This window comes from Arachis hypogaea, chromosome 6, assembly GCF_003086295.3.
Source record: "Arachis hypogaea cultivar Tifrunner chromosome 6, arahy.Tifrunner.gnm2.J5K5, whole genome shotgun sequence".
Lineage (NCBI taxonomy): Eukaryota > Viridiplantae > Streptophyta > Magnoliopsida > Fabales > Fabaceae > Arachis > Arachis hypogaea.
Genome location: NC_092041.1, coordinates 66,594,402 through 66,608,565, shown reverse-complemented (window position 1 = coordinate 66,608,565; position 14,164 = coordinate 66,594,402). Strand labels below are relative to the sequence as shown.

At 31.8% G+C, this 14,164-nt stretch overlaps 1 long non-coding RNA gene across 1 annotated transcript; it reads left to right on the top strand.

Annotated features, from left to right (window-relative positions):
- Window positions 1-4,122: 4,122 nt before the first annotated feature.
- On the top strand, window positions 4,123-5,919 carry LOC112698187 (uncharacterized). Its single transcript, XR_003151419.3, has 3 exons — window positions 4,123-4,346; window positions 4,432-4,539; window positions 5,380-5,919. It is a non-coding gene; the product is annotated as an uncharacterized lncRNA (long non-coding RNA).
- Window positions 5,920-14,164: the final 8,245 nt, after the last annotated feature.

Genomic DNA, 14,164 nt, shown 5'->3' with positions numbered 1-14,164 from the left:
CCCAACATCGATGGTGACTATATTTTCTTTCAGTTAGTTTAATTGCTGCTTGATTTCATTTCCGATTTGAGATTAAGCTAGGGTTTGCTTTTGATTTTGTGATTTATTTGGTTGCTGTGATGAATTTTTTATTTAATCAAAGCATTTCGAATGATGCATGTAAGCTGTTTGATGAAAAGCCTCCAAAACATTCTTCTATCTTGTTATGTGCTTTCTCATAAGAAAACATACTTGCTCTCCTAACTACACAGTAGTTTTCTGTGAAGGTCACTTGAACAAACAGAACCTGGAGTTTTTCTGAGCTGGGTTGGAGCTGAATCCAAGGTACGGAAGCTTCTCAGTACATCCAGTTGGGAAAGCTATTGTGGATGCTGCTCAGAAAGTTAATTGTACTAACGCTAAGGTTCTTCTTTCTCTATTCAACTTCCCCATCCTGATATCAAGTGTTCTCATTGCTTTATTCTGTGACGAACTTTACTTATTTATTTATTTAAATTATTGATTAGTTTATCATATTAATAAAATGTATTTTACTTAAATAATGGAAATAAATAAACAAATTATTTGAAAATTAAAATAAAAAGATAATAACATTGTTATATTTGCCGACCCTGCTCTTTACTATATTACCTGGTTTATCTATGCGTCTGAGTGTGTATGTGTCAGAAAGGGAATGATATTATAGTTTATAATACTGGTGGATTTTTTGCTTTCCATGAGCTAATCTGCCTCTAATAACAGTTGGCTAATTGCTATTGAGTTGCTATTCTTTTGTAGAGGAGAAACGGCTGGGTACTTAACTTTGTTTTGTGCCCCCTTTTACTGTCAGTATATGCCATCTATATGAGATTGACTTATTAATAGGCAATGTTTATTGACTGTAAGACTCACTGACTAATGTACTTTTGTAAAATAGAACCTTTTGGTGGTAATTTGTGAATGGCTGAAATCTGTAATTCATGTTAAATATATTGTCATAAAGGTTAGTTTCATGAGGACACACATGTTAGTGTACTATAAATTTGCAGGTTACAGATGGAACATTCCTTGAAGAACCTGGTTCTGGTGCAGTAGCAACTGTTGATAACAAAAAAGTCTTTGTTGGGACATTGGATTGGATCACCAGGTACTGGAGTATTTGATTTTTATCATTCTCTGAAAATATACAAGGTAGGATGCACCTCAAATTTTATTTATTTTTAAAATTTAATTTATTTAAAGGAATTTTTTTCCATTTTTTTCAAATGAATGCAGCATATTGCTGATTATGCTTGCTTTAATTAGCTGAATTGGTTGAATTTTTTTTCCATTTTTTCCATTTTTTTCCATTATGCAGCATGTCCTTCATACATATATATTATCCTGAATGGGTTGAATAAGTAATGATAATATGCGATTCTTGATTTGAGAATATTGAATGCTATGGCCATCTCCACGTTGGTACATGCATAGTGCTATGGATTTTATGCACTCACCAGTCTCATTCTCACGCTGCATCTGTTTCAGAAGCTTCGTTTTCGTTCATCAAACATTGAATTGACTTAATGAAGTCACCAGTCTCATTCTCACGCTGTCAAGGAAAACAAAACATAGAATTTATTGGCATAATTTAAAAGAAAATTTTCTAAAACGAATTAAAAAAATTATTTTTTAAAATAAATAAAAATAATTATTCAATTCTATTTCTTTTCATTTTAGGTTAGAGACAAATTGAGTGTGCCAAGTCCAATTTGAAAATAGCTCGGTCCCGTGAACTACCAACCCATGAACCCGATGTGCAAACTAAAGTACAATAGTGTTTGAAAAGTGCATTTGGTTTACTAATAAAACGTGGTGCGTAGGTAATTGCTTTAATTTTGTTTTAATTTCAATAATAATCTGAGATATTTTTAATTATAATTTTCTGTAATGATATTATATTTTACTTCTGCTTTACTGCTGCTATAGTACTTAATTAATTTATTGCTAGATTATTTAATTAAATGATTAACTGTTATGTCAGAATTCTACTAAAAATGATTGTATTATATGATCTCCTGAGTTTGGTATTATGTCTATTTATAATTTAACTTAGACTACTCACTTGTGCTGTGTTTTTAGATCCTTAAAGATAGACGGTTGAATGAGACTGCCGTTCTTGGTGTCCTTGTGAAAGCTACAATCAAAGAGGTATTTTTGTAAAAAGCAAATCCTGATAGATTATTCACAAGCTTAATATCTAGTTTGCTACATTAAAATAAATTTGGTGGAAGCTTAATATTCACAAGCCTCCTATTAGTCTTAAGTCTCCATTTGGAGAGGACCGCATTATCGAATTGTCCATCGGCTCTAATTCTGGAGCTAATAAAAATGAATATGATGATGTTGCAGACTTTGATGATGATATCGATTTTTAATAGGGTAAAATTCTTTTCTATCTTTCTCTCTAAATCTAAATATATAGTAGAGAATGCAGGTAGTTGAAACATAAAAGCTGCAGGTTGAGTACGGAAATAGCTTTTCAAACTTTCATGTTTAATTTAATTTAATTTAATTTAATTTTGTTTTGGTGCAGTATATATAGAACTTTCCATTTTCAAAATTTTAATGTTTCATCTCTCATTTATTTTCTGCAATATGGTTAAAAGAATTAAAATATTTTTCGTAATTTTTACATATTTTATAATCTGTTATACTACTGAATCAGTTAATAGTAAAAAGGGTAATTAAAATAAATTATTAGGTTTTATTATTGTAGAATTTGCAGTGATGCAAAGTTAGTAGGTAGTCTTTTTGTTCTTTTATTTTTTATTTTTTGAATAATGGGTGGTTTAAATTGTTTACATTACACAACGCTATATGGTAGTTGCTACTTTACTTAATTGTTGCTGATTTGCACTGAACAATGTTATATATAACATAATTTAGCTTGTGTTGATGGAATTGTTAGTGCAGCAGTTGATGGAATGCATGCTGGTTTTATCTTTAATATTATTTTTGCTTGTGTTGTTTTAATTTTGTCTTTAATATATATGTAGATCATGGCTCCTCAGGTCAAGGGTAAAGGTGTCAAGGGTCATAGAGGTTCTCGAACCACCGCCGCAACCGCTATTACCAACACCTCCACCTCTTCTAGGACTTCAGTTGTGCCAGATTTTCAGTCAGGACCACTTACCCAGCAACCGTATTTGATGGTGTCTAATCCAGGCTACACTGGTCTTCCTCCACCAACTTAGCCTACTCCAGGATGTATGGGCCCTCCACCACCCCCTCTTCCAATTTCGATTCCTCCTCTGTCTCGCAATTCCAGCCTATTAGTTGATTCAGAAACACCTGGAAGCTCTAGTACATCTCCTCCATCAGAAACTGCATCGGTTCCTAATGTTGTCACAAAACAAAGATTGGTTCCAGATAGAAAAACAAGGTAAAATTTGATTGTTTGAATTAGAGAAATAATTGCTTTTTTTTTAGTTTCCTAACATGTCAATTCTTTATAAAATTATCAGTTGGTTACCTTTCCCTCCTGGTTCGCAAAAGATTACAGAGATCATCAAGAAACGGTATGATAAACCATATAAAAAGTTTGAGGATGTCCCTCTTCTGACAAAGAAGCTTTAGTTTAAGGAGTGGAAGGTAAAAATAACATATATATCAATGATCATATATGATTTATGTATATCTTTGTCATCTATACTATAATTCTACCCTTTTTTTTGCTAATGTGTTGATTAATGTCCTGCAAGAAAAATATCATGAGAATATGTGTTTCACTTAGCTTTATAAATGTCCTATATATAAATTGCTAAGTTTTGTTTACCTGTTTCAATCAGTTTTGAATAATCATAATAATCATGTTAATATACCATAATTCATGATATATAGTTGTATAGCTAAAATAGAAATATATAGGATCTATAAAGAGGTAACAATAAATCATGAACTGGAGAAAAACGAGAGCAAACATGTAGTAGGTTAACATCCAGGGTCTTAATTATGATAGAGAGCTCTAGTATCCAAAAAGAGCTTAATACTGGGTTATTTTCTTGTCTTATCTTATATTATAGTATTATTTTTATGTGCAGAGCCATTTTCTTACTGATGATGATGATGAGGAGTTTTTTTGGAGGGCTTTCAAATATAGGACAAGTAAGCGATTTAGCCAAATGATGTCAGATATCCGTGAGGGTGTGGATACAACCCATGAATGGCTAATTCCTGCTTACAAAAAGGTGTTGGAAAAGTACTGGGAAGCGGATGAGAAATGGAAAAATATAAGGAAAAAAGCGAGGGAGAATTGAGCGTCACTCTTAGGTGGTTCTGTCCATTGCGGTGGTTCTATTCCACTGAGCTCAACTATAGAGAGGATGGTAACATAATTTAAGTGGCTTTAGATCTTATTTAATAGACATTTATTTATATAAATTTTTTTTATTCTGTGTTTATGTGAAACAGAAGAAGCATTTGGACCGTACACCAACTCATGAGGAAGTCTTCAAGGAAACCCACACACTTAAAAGTGACAAGTCTAAATGGGTGGACAAACGCTCTCAAGACACTCATGTGAGATATAGTATAAATATTAAGTAGATAGATTTTTCACTACTACTATTTAGTTTCTTCTCTGTTACTTATTAGTAGTAGTAGTAGTAGTAGTGTTTTTGAACTTTATTTTTTAACAGAATTACATCCAAAAACCAGAGTTATAGTACCTTTATTTTTTAACATTTCAAGCAAAATGAGACTAATTTCTTCTAGATCTAAGCAAAGCAACATGTGTTTTAATTTACATATTTGAAAAAGATGGATTTACTGTTCCTTTTGCTGCATTTTCAGTGAGATGTTAGAGTAATTCATGACCTTTATTTTGTTGGTTCAGCGAAGCAAAATCTTGTGTCATTGATGCCATTTTGGCTTGACTTTGATTAATAATTATACTAATTCATTTTTTTCAAATAATTGTTTATTTTGAACAAAATAGTATATTAGAAATTGAAGAATGTGGAACTATGCATGAATATAAGAATACTGAATTCACTCACCTAATTATAGATTATTATATATATGTATAGAGATTCTAATCAATGAGTATTTGATATGTTAATGAATTGAGTTTTTGTGTGGCAAACAAATGCTGTTAAAAACCTTTTTTTGTGTGGCAAACAAATGCTGTTAATAATGCATGCCACCTAATTGGGATATTCTCTGTTTGATGTCTTGATTTATGTCATTTATTCTTCTACTTTAGTTAATTATTCCTTTCGCCAATTGTTCCTGTTGCTTCTTGTGAGAATATTATTTTGTATTTTGTAATGAGAATCATGAATATTTTAGAGCTTATTCTATTTGAATTATTGGGAAAGGATGAAAATTTGTTGGTATTTTGTAATCATTGTGCAACAGGAGAAGTTTATAAAAAAGTTAGCAGAAGTTTAGGCCCAACATGTCGAGGCTCAAGCACAAGGAATGGAGCTACCACCAATTGATAAAGACTTGATTTGGGAGGAAGTGTGTGGTGGGCAAAAGAAGAATCGAGTTTATGGAAAAGGAGCATCCTTTTCTAGATTTATTAAGTCTAGAACCACTTCTGCCAACTCTGTATCTGGAAGAGCATCTACAATCAAAATTATGTTCCTGATTTGCGAGAACAGATTCATAATCTCAATGAAGAGCTTTTTCAACGTGTTACTCAACAGATAGATGAGTGTATTAGTAAGTTGTTAGATGCACGCTTGGCTCCTTTGGAAAAGACTCAAAAGAAGTTAGAAAAGTTAGAACGGGCAATTGGAAAGGCCAAGAAGGAAAAGCTGAAACAGAAGAGATGGAATGAGGCTTATGTTAGCTATTACAAGAAGGTTAGAGCGTCAAGTAGTTCCACTACTGCTCCACCGCCACTGCCACCGCCGCCACCTTCAATCTCTTCGGATGAAGACTATGATGACGATGGGGATGAAGATGATACTGAGGACTATAGTTGATAAATTTAGTATGGTTAAACAATATACTGAGGATTATAGTTGATAATACACTTTGTTTATGTCTTGAATTATATTGACTTGCTTGTTTATAATACTTTTCTTTTAGCTTTATAATATGATGAATTTGTTTATTTTTTGTAATATTATAAATATTTGAATGCTAATTAGATAAAAAATTGTAATTATTAAATTTATATTATTTTATATAAAACAGGTTTATTTTACAATGAAAAAATCTAAAAAAAATTCCATTTCATCTTACCGGCAGATTTACAGACGGATTTTTGTCTGTAATCTAAAAAAAATTACAGACGGAAAATCTGTCGGAAAATCTGTCTGTGATTATCGACGAAAAATCCATCTGTAATTACCGACGGAAAATCTATCGGAAAATCTGTCTATAATTACAGACGAAAAATCTGTCTGAAAATCCGTCGAAAAGTTCGTCGTCTTCAAGGAAATGGATGGATAATTTACAGAGGGAAAATCTGTCGGTAACAGGTAAAAATCCATCGGTAATTTTCCGACGGAAAAAAATCCGTGGGTAAATAATTTCTGACGAGGCTTTTACAGAGGGACAAAATCCGTCGGTAATTCCGTCGGTAACCAAAAATTCGTCTGTAATATAGACCAAATCTGTCTGTAAATCTGTCTTTATTAAGCCATTTTCTAGTAATGTAAGATAGAAAAGTAAAACTTTGTTAAGAGAAAACTAACATAGAAGCATTTAAAAAATGTATAATTTTTACATTCAAATTTTTTATTCAAAAAGTGCGTATTATTTTGTAATTCTTGAAAATAATTATTATTTACACATTCATATTTAAATTCACAAATTACTTGTTTCATACAATAGTTGATATATTTTACTCTTTAATTTATTTCATACAATAGTGGATGTCAAGAGGGTGGGAGATCGGATCATCTCTATCAAACTTGTGGTAGAGGGAGGTGCTTTCCATGTGATTAGCGCCTATGCACCGCAAGTGGGTTCGGACGAACAACACAAGATAAGGTTTTGGGAGGATCTAGAGAGTTTGGTTCAAGGCATACCTTTGGGAGATAAGATTTTCTTAGGAGGGGATTTAAATGGCCATCTTAGGAGAGAAGTGACTGGATATGGGAGTATTCACGGAGGCCATGGTTTCGGGGCGATCAATGCCGAGGGTAAAATTATTTTGGACTTTTCCTCTACCTTTGATCTTCTCATCGCAAATACATGTTTTAAAAAGAGAGACGAACATCTTATAGCCTATAAGAGTGGCATGACAAGCTCTCAAATCGACTTCTTCTTGTTGAGGAGAGTCGACTGGAAATTTTGCATTAACTGTAAAATTATCTCAGGAGAGAGTTTGACAACACAACATAGGGTGCTCGTCATGGATTTTCGCGTTGAGCAAAAGTTGAGGAAAAGACATCATACGAAGAACCCAAGGACGAGGTGGTGGCGGATGAAAGGTGAGGAACAAAGAAGCTTCCTAAGACGGGTAGGAGAAGAGGCAAAGTGGGATGGGAATGGAAGCGCGGAAGAGATGTGGATGGAGATGGCAGAAGTTATTAGAAGAACAGCAAAAGAAAGTTTTGGTGAATCTAAAGGAATAGGACCAAGAGACAAGGAGTCCTAGTGGTGGAATGCGAGTATACAAGAAAAGATAAAGATAAAAAGGGAATGCTTTAAAGAGTGGTGTTTATACCGCAATGCAGATAACTGAGAAAAATATAAGGCGGCTAAGAAAGAGACAAAAGTGGCTGTAAGTGAAGCAAAAACAAGAGCATATGAGGGTCTCTACCAGTCTTTGGACACGAAAGAAGGAGAAAAAGGTATATATAGAATCGCAAAGAGCTGGAAAAGAAGAACGAGAGATTTGGATCAGGTTAAGTGCATAAAGGATAAGGATGGAGAGATGTTGGCTCAAGAGGAGAAGATTAATGAAAGGTGGAAGAGCTACTTCTACGAATTATTTAATGAGGGACAGAAGACTCTTCCGAGCCTTGGTCGATTATGCACAAGGGAAGAAGATCAAAATTTTTACTACTATCGAAGGATTCGAGACTTCAAGGTAAAAGAGGCTCTAAAGCAGATGAAAAATGGCAGGGCAGTAGGACCTGATAATATCCCGATTGAGGTTTGGAAGGGTCTTGGAGAAAAAGGCATCAACTGGTTAACTAAGCTTTTTAATGAGATTTTAAGGTCAAAGAAGATGCCTGATGAGTGGAGAAAGAGCACCTTGGTACCTATCTACAAGAATAAGGGGGATATACAAAGTTGCGGAAACTATAGAGGGATTAAGCTTATGAGTCATACTATGAAGTTATGGGAAAGGGTGATAGAACGGAGGTTGAGAAAAGAGACACAAGTAACAGAGAACCAATTTGGATTTATGCCAAGAAGATCTACCACTGAAGCGATATACCTATTAAGAAGGATGATGGAGAGGTATCGTAGTAATAAAAGGGATCTACATATGGTGTTTATTGATTTGGAAAAAGCGTATGATAGGGTACCAAGGGAGGTCTTATGGAAGGTTTTAGAAAAGAGAAAAATAAGGATCGCATATATTCGGGCAATTAAAGACATGTATGATGGGGCCACAACTAGTGTGAAGACGCAAGGTGGTGTGACGGAGGAATTTCCTATTGGTGTAGGATTACACCAGGGATCATCCTTAAGTCCATACCTTTTCACATTAGTCTTGGAAGTACTCACAAAGCACATCCAAGAGCCTGTGCCATGGTGCATGCTTTTTGCCGATGATATCGTCCTTATGGGAGAGTCAAGGGAAGACCTAAATAAAAAGTTGGAGTTATTGAGAGAAGCTTTAGAAGTGTATGGTCTGCGCATAAGCCGTAGTAAGACAGAATATATGGAATGTAAGTTCAGTCTGAGAAGGGAAAACCCCAATATAGAGGTGAAGATTGGAGAAAACATCCTAGGAAAAGTTAAAAGTTTTAAGTATTTGGGGTGCATCATACAGGATAATGGAGAGATTGAACAGGATGTAAATCATAGGATCCAAGCAGGTTGGTCAAAATGGCGGAGTGCATCTGGTTTTATATGCGACAAAAAAGTGCCTTTAAAACTTAAAGGTAAATTCTATCGCACCGCTATAAGACCGGCTATGCTGTATGGTACGGAGTGTCGGGCGGCTAAAGGGGAGCACGAACATAAGCTGAGTGTGGCAGAGATGAAGATGTTGAGATGGATGAGTGGTCATACGCGATTGGATAAAATAAGGAATGAAGATATAAGGGAGAGAATTGGAGTAGCACCCATTGTGGAAAAGATGGTTGAATCGCGTCTCAGGTGGTTTGGACATGTGAGAAGAAGACCGATAGAACATCCAGTCAGGAGGGTGGATGAGATGGAAGATGGACAAAAGGCGAAAGGCAAAGGAAGACCTAAGAAGACCATCCATGAGGTGATCAAACGAGATCTACATGTAAACGGTCTCTCTGTAGACATGATACATGACAGAGCACAATGGCGTCGTTTGATTCATGTAGCCGACCCTACTTAGTGGGACAAGGCTTTGTTGTTGTTGTTGTTACAAATATAAATCTATTTCTTTTCCCAATTAAATTGATTATTCATATGTTGATATTATTATTAATATTTTTTATATGAATAACCATAGTTGATAATATTTATCTAACTAATTATAATTTTCTTTTAAAGGGAAGTTTATTCTTGTAATTAGAAGATAATTTACAAAAATCAATAATATAAGTAATTATCTTTAATTATAAATGTAAATAATTAGTTAATAATATATACAAGTAATTTTAATTAATAGCAATTTTTTAAATAACTTAACGAATATAGAATTAATATTAATGTTTAAGATTTTTTTATTAAATAATTTTTTACATACGAAAATTAATTATTTTCGTTTCGTGGAACGCGAATCTAAATCTAGTTAATTTTAAGAGAGGAGGATAGATAATGTGTTATGAGTGGATAATATTTTCGCTCGTGGAGCCAAGTGTGCATGCATGTTTGGAATGCATGTCAACGGCTATATATACGTCATTATTTTTCCAGTTAATACAATAACGCTCCAACCATATTATTTGAGTAGGGATCTTTAACTATATGATAACCCATTTCTAAAGTTGCGTGAAATCTTCGTAATAATTGATTCCCCCAAGCTATTAAGTATAACAAAGTTTAATTTGAAAAAGGGTTTCGTTCTTATCATGAGTTAAATTTTAAAATGATTTTTGAATTTGTAATCAAATTTCGAATTCGTTTCTAAATTTGAAATTGCTTTAGATTTATGATGCACGGATATTGACACGGACACGGGACACGACACGATATGAGACACGTTGATACGTAAATTTTAAAATCTTACATGATACGGGAACACGCATACATAAAAAATATAAAGTTTTTTTTAGATAAATCCTAATGATATTTTAATATTTTATTAATATTAAAATATAAATTATTTTTTTAAATTATTTTTAATGTCTTATTTTAATTATATCAAGTATTTAAAATATTTTTTATTTTAATAAATAATAATATATACTATATCTAAATTTATTTTAATAATTTATATTAAGAATAAGATCGAACACGTTGACACGTGATGGTATTTAGGTGTGTCCAAGTGTGTCCAGAGAAGAACTTTTTATTTTTTATTGAGACACGGTTTGGACATAGTAGACACGCGTGTCGGACGAGTGTCGGTGAGTATCGTGTCCGAAATGTGTTCGACACGCAGACACGGCAACTCAGCAAAGTGTACGTGCTTCATAGCTTTAGATTTATTTTTGAACTTAACAACGATCGTTTTTTAGGTATTTTTCAGTGATAGAATTGATGATGTGATTGGACAGAGATCACACTAGATTTATAAATGTCATTGTTTTTTTTTAAATCCTAAAATACAACTGAAACGATGTTATTTTAAGTATTGAGAGGGGTTTAATGCATTAGTGTTATTGTGCCTCTGTCTCTCAAAAAGTCTTTTCTTCCTCCCCACCAATTCACAAAGCTTATGTACCATAATCTTAGTAGCTTTAGATACCCTAATCGAATATCATAACACATATCCACCTCTATCACTACCATCATCGAATTTAACATACTTTCCATCAACCCCTTGACGTACAACACATCACTAACCAATACTTCTTTAAAAACCTAATTCCCTTTCCTAACCAAATTGACAAAATCTCTAAACACACTTTTCTAATGAAATCTATAAAATCTCTAAACACAAGCTTGCATATATTCTCAGGATACTTTAAAACCAATAGATTTCTTTTAACCCAACATTTTTTGTTATTATCCTCTAAAGGCTTAATAGAAAAAAAACTCTTACCCTGGTTGAAATTGGCATCATCAGAGAGGGACAAATTGGATAAGAGGTTAAAAGGGTAATATTGAGATTTCACACCATTAATTTGCGATCTTCGAAGATGATCTTGATAAGGTAGATGATGATCCACTTGTTGTTGACGCTGCCGAGATTGGTCTTGGAGGAGAACTTGGCAAAGGAGAGAGCAAGAAGATGAGCTTTCGTGGGAGGCAAGGCGGCACTTGATGGAGTCAGCGATGGCAGCAGCGTCAGGGGCGAGGAAAGAGGGTGAGGCAGTTGTAAAGGATACGTTGGGCATAGCGGAAGGAGTTGATAAATTGAGGGGAGTTAAGGTTGGACTTGGAGTTGGTGATGGTGGAGCCGTCATCGTTGGGGGAGGAGAGGATGTGTATTATAAGTTTATGCACCAGATCTAAAGCCTTCGGTTGTATTTGAACGCTAAAAAAGAAACGACGACGTTTACAAGTTTACATGACTTTTAGCGTGACTTTCGTCCAACCATGTCATCAATTCATCACTAGAAAATATATCAGAGACGATCGTTATTAAGTTCATGAATAAATTTTGGGTAATTTTAAGTTTAGGTACGTGTTTGTGACTCGATTACAAATTTAGAGACTATTTTAAGATTTAATTCACTTATTATTAGTAGAAAATTTTAAATATTTTTATTTAATAAATACAAAATAAATATATTAAAAACTAAATTTTTTTTATATTTTTAGTAAAAATTTTCTTAATTTGTTAACTTAACATGTGTTTTTAGGACACAAAATAAATAAACTCTAAAAAAATAAAAATAATAAAATCTTATTTTTTATTTTTATCTTTTGCTTTTTATTTTTTTCATAAAATTTTGAAAAACAAAAAATACTATAGATAAAAATAGAAAATAATAATGCAAATTAAACTCAACCTTTTTAATTATACTAAAGTTGGAATTAAAAGAAAAATTGAGAGGGTGCAATTGATGAATGGTAGAACTTCATCTTTTCCTATCTGAATATCAAGAATTTGATTCTTGAATGGAGTATAAAAATATTTAAAAGTCTATGCCTACAAACCATAAAAAAAGTCATGTTAGTCAGTCGGTCACTACTCTTGTTTAAATAATTTTAAGATGGGCCCTAATAAGTGGGCCTATATCATGATCATCGTCTTGCTTCGAATTATTGTTATCTTAGTTTGTGGTGGAGCTGGACTCACATAAGTGGCGCTGCTTTACGAGGGTGTACATTAAGAAAACCAAAATATGGTTATGTGATTAAAAAATTATAATTTTATTTTGGTTAATTAATTACTAAAATAATATTTTTAAATTAGTTAACTAAAACCAAATTTAAAAAACTAGTTTTTAATTGATTAACCAAAACTAAAATTAAATTTAAAAAATATTCTAATTTCAATTTTTTAGATTAAAAGTTCAATTTAAAAAATAATTTTTTTTGTCGAAAAACTGATTTTTTTATAAACTAATTTTTTTATCTAAAAACCAATTATATTTTCAAAATTAATTTTTATTTAAATAACCGATCAAAAACTAATTTTTAAATTTTTTAACCAATTAATAACTAATTTTATTATATAAAATTAATTTAGTTAATTAATTAAAATTAATTTTTTAATTAATAAAAAAATAAATTTAACTTTTGGATTTACCAAACTATATACAAGCCTGCTGCTCTAGTTCAAAAAGTTCCTAGTTGCTCATGGTTCATTCCTTTGAAGTGTGTTTATGTTTTATTTACCACTACTATTAATATAAGGATGTCTTTCCCTAAAGAATAAAGATCATAACTTAGATATTAATATATAGTATATTAAGAAGTTAAATAATTTTTAATTATTATTTTTATAAAGAGTCTTTATTTAAATAATTATTTTTTTTATAATTCCTTATATAAGTTTAATTTGTTGGATGATATTTAGAATATTTAGGTAGTGTTTAAAAGAAAGATAGAGATGGAAAGATTCAGTTAAAAAGATAAATATTGAGAGATAAAGGCTAAAATAAATTTTAGTATTATTGTGTTTGGTATAAAATGGAAGACAAAGACTAAAATAAAAATGAAACTCTAATTTAATTTGTACAAATGATAAAGTTAAAATTAATTAATTGAAATGAGAGTATTTTAAGTATAAAATATTATTAAAGTTTTATTCTTTGTTCCCAAAATATTCAGTTTCTTGTGTCTTTATTTTTTGGAGATATTGACATACTTAAATTTTAGAGATAGAGACTGAAATTTTAATACCAGTCTCTGAGTCAACAAAACATAATACTGAATTTCAGTCTCTCAATCTCCGTCTCAATACCTAAAAATAAACGCTACCTTAGGAATAGACCCAAATTAAGGAGTGAGGGGGCACTTAATCTCGTAGAGTTAAAAAATATATATAATTATATATAATAAATATATCATTGTATCGTTTATATATTATTTTTGTTTCTATAATCAATTATAAATTATTATGTTGTCTTTATTTGTTTCTATTTTATTTCATCTTGCAAATTTAATTTAGTATTAAACTAAAAATAAATAAATGAATTGACTTAATAAAAAATTAATAAATAATAATAATATATTTTTTAAAATTAATTAATTATTTAATTAATTATCAAATTAAAGATTAATTTTTAATTATAAGTGAAATTATTAATATTTTTTTCTATTATCAAAAATAAAAAGAGATAAGGAATTATATTAGGCTCAATTTTTTCGATATGGAAGGCTTGTGCGTGACTTCTCCAGATATGGAGTCATGGGTACCAGACCAATCTGTGGGGCAGCTTTTTTGAGAGTGTCAGGTCGAGGAACTCGGACCGTGCGAGTTCTTTGAATTTGAAATTTAGCTCAACAAATCGCATGGTCCGATTTG